The sequence below is a fragment of the Formica exsecta genome, unplaced genomic scaffold (assembly GCF_003651465.1).
Source record: "Formica exsecta isolate Colony F162 unplaced genomic scaffold, ASM365146v1 scaffold116, whole genome shotgun sequence".
Taxonomy (NCBI): Eukaryota; Metazoa; Arthropoda; class Insecta; order Hymenoptera; family Formicidae; genus Formica; species Formica exsecta.
The window spans coordinates 1,580,618-1,583,636 of NW_021848499.1; the positions used below are offsets into that span (position 1 = coordinate 1,580,618).

A 3,019-nucleotide genomic window follows, 5' to 3' on the forward strand; every position below is an offset into this window, starting at 1 on the left:
TTAAAATAAATATATTTAATATTTTGTATATGTATGTAAAATAATATTGTCAATTAGATTTTATTTACAATTGTTTGTTAGATGTATATAGCACAATTATTATGGTTGTCAAATGTAGTTTTATTTCTATAGGTATATGTTCCAATTCTTTTGCTAGCAATTCCCAGGGTAGTTACCATAGAAGGGCTATGTATCATTTCCTATAAATCACACGTACACACATACATACACATCTCAGATGTATAATAATTCTAATTGATTATAATTTAAACAAAAAAAAAGAAAAATTTACTTAACATTTATAAAAGGACGCTTCTGCTATACATAGGTTTACTTAAGTACGCCCATTGTACAATGATGTGATCAGATAAATAATACAAGATCTTTCCTGTTAGCGAGAAACTTTTGACTCTGCAGAAGCTTTCTATAAATACAATTACACTCTGCGTGATGCATAGCGCTTTAAACAAAAATGCTACAATGCACAAGGGAATGCAAGTACCAGGACCGTTGCATAAAATAAGTTCCGGATTTTCCCTCCATAAGATTGGAAGACAGTTGAGAGTGGCCAACACAGTGGTCCAAATAGAAGTGAAGTACGATTGTCGAACTTCCCGACTTCTGTAAATCTCTATAATTTTGTAATCCTCATTGCCATCTTCCAGGTCCCTGACCTTCTCTGCACTGAGCTTATCCGTCTGAGCCCGAATGTACACTCTGGGCGAATAATTCTCAAAATTCAAATGCCTAACAATCCGCAGCATCTCGGCTGTGTGTCCACCGGAACCTAATATTATCATCGTTTTAGCCGGACTGAACCTTTCTCCGGGCTTATCGCGTTTGACAAATATCAGGTAACATATTCTAGCAAGTATGCAGCAAACAAGGACGATAGCGAAAAAGATGAAGTATTTTGTACACATCTCGCTTTATCACGCACCTGAAAAGAGTATCATCGAATGAAATACTTGTATGTGTACCGAGTCGTGTAGTGCAGGTTACTTTATAGGTTATGTCAAGAACAATTCTCACTAGTTTCCAGATTTTTATAGTATAGTGAAATACTATTGGAGCTTTTCAGCAAGAAACACACATAAATACAATATCATATGATTAGCTGTCAAATATAAAAAATTTTTACACATTTATTATTTTATTTTTTTATTTATTTTTATTTTTTTACACATTTGTACCCATAGACATAGTATATCTAGACCATAGACATAGTATATCTATACCGAGCGTTTGCCTTCATTTAAGGAGTGGGGGTAAAGATGCACGTAGAGAAGGACATACTCTGTTTCGTGGCCCTTGCGTTCTTTCTCGCTCGCACGTAGCATAGCGTACTCTTTCGCTATGCTACATGCGAGTGAGAGAGAACGCAAGGGGCACAAATCCTTTTTTATGTGCACCTCGGCCTCCACTCCACGACACTCGGTCTAGATATATTATGTCTATGGTTCTTTCTTTGCAATCTTCAACATACACATTATTTGAAATTATTTGGACAAAATTGTGCTACGACTTATATTATTGTGTACTTGCATAAGCTAAGTCTCGGTATATAATGGGAAAGTTTGGCAAATACGAGAAGAAGTATAAAGTATCATGGCAAGCCTTGCCGGAATTTAATGGTATACCGAAAATATATATGATACTTTAACCTATAATTTTGCGACATATGTACTAATACCGATTAAATTTTTCAATATTCGCTATTTACTGATAGCAAGTTACTGAATTTCGCTACAGGATTAATGCCCGGTTTCTTCACTTCCCGATAACTTTATCTAGCAGATATCTCGCAGAATCGACGAATCAAATCATCCAACAGACATCTTTATCTGGAAGATAGCTATCGGGAGGTGTGAAGAAACCGGGCATAAGACAGTCACTTATATTAGAATCCCTATAAAAATAATCCCACACCGCATGTCTGGTTGCCATTTTTAGTCATGTATCGGAAACGCACCGTCGTCTTTACTGCGTAATTCAAATATACAATATAGCTCACTCCAATAGCTCGCTGTTATATGCAACAATACAGTTGAATGCAAATCGTTTAAAAGATTATTTGTATATATGTGAATAGCGAGCTTTTAGATTGTAATTATTTTATAGGATGTATTGAACAGGATAAAAAAAGTCTCTATCGAAGACTTGCCGATAGATTTACTTGACATTCAGACCAATCTCTCCGAGGTAGAGAGTCAATTGCGAAAACTTCCCTTCATTAATTGGTCATCACATTTTGCGGATCAAGTTATGGAAAGTTCTACTGCATTTTGGTCTAACGTTCGTGTATATAAAGATGCTAGCGGTTCTCAACCATTCGAGAAATTGGCCAAATTCGCGCCAAGGTGCACGTAGAAAAGGACATAACTCTGTTCCGTGCCTTTTGCGTTCTCTCTCACTCGCATGTAGCATAGCGAAAGAGTACGCTCCCTGCCGAAAATGGTCGATTAAAACTGATTTAAAAAAATGTAATCCGGATCGATCGGGATTTCTGCACCGAAAATGCGGTATTAAAACCGATTGAAAATAGTCAAATCGAATTTAGTACGCTTCAGGAGGGTTAATGTTGGGTGATATACATTCACCTCAATCCGAAATTACTATACGATTTCATAAATTATAATTAAATCTGTTTTAATGCAATTGAATTGAAACTGACCATAATCAATCCGTAGGTAAAAATAATCCCTTTCAATAAAAAATTCCATTATTTCGCAGATGAAAAGTGAATCGATTTTATGTAGTGTGAAGTCGGATTTGCTGTTATCATGAGTCACAATCAATTATTAAATCGGTGTTTCTGCAATTGAAACGGACTCAGTTGTTAAAAACAAATATACGATTTCTCCGCAGAGGGTCCGCCTTATATCCCCCCTTGACCGCTTTCTACTTCCAGGTTGGCTCCTTAGAACATATATAAATGGAAGGGGAATGCCTTTGTTTCCCGATAGAAAAACATGTCGGAAGGAAGTAAGAAAGAAAATCATAGTTGCCTCTCTCTTGT

The 3,019-nt window shown here is 36.1% G+C and overlaps 1 pseudogene; it reads right to left on the minus strand.

Annotated features, from left to right (window-relative positions):
• The window catches only part of LOC115239512, a 5,040-nt pseudogene extending 3,830 nt beyond the window's left edge, over positions 1-1,210 (minus strand).
• Between the last annotated feature and the right edge of the window lie 1,809 nt (positions 1,211-3,019).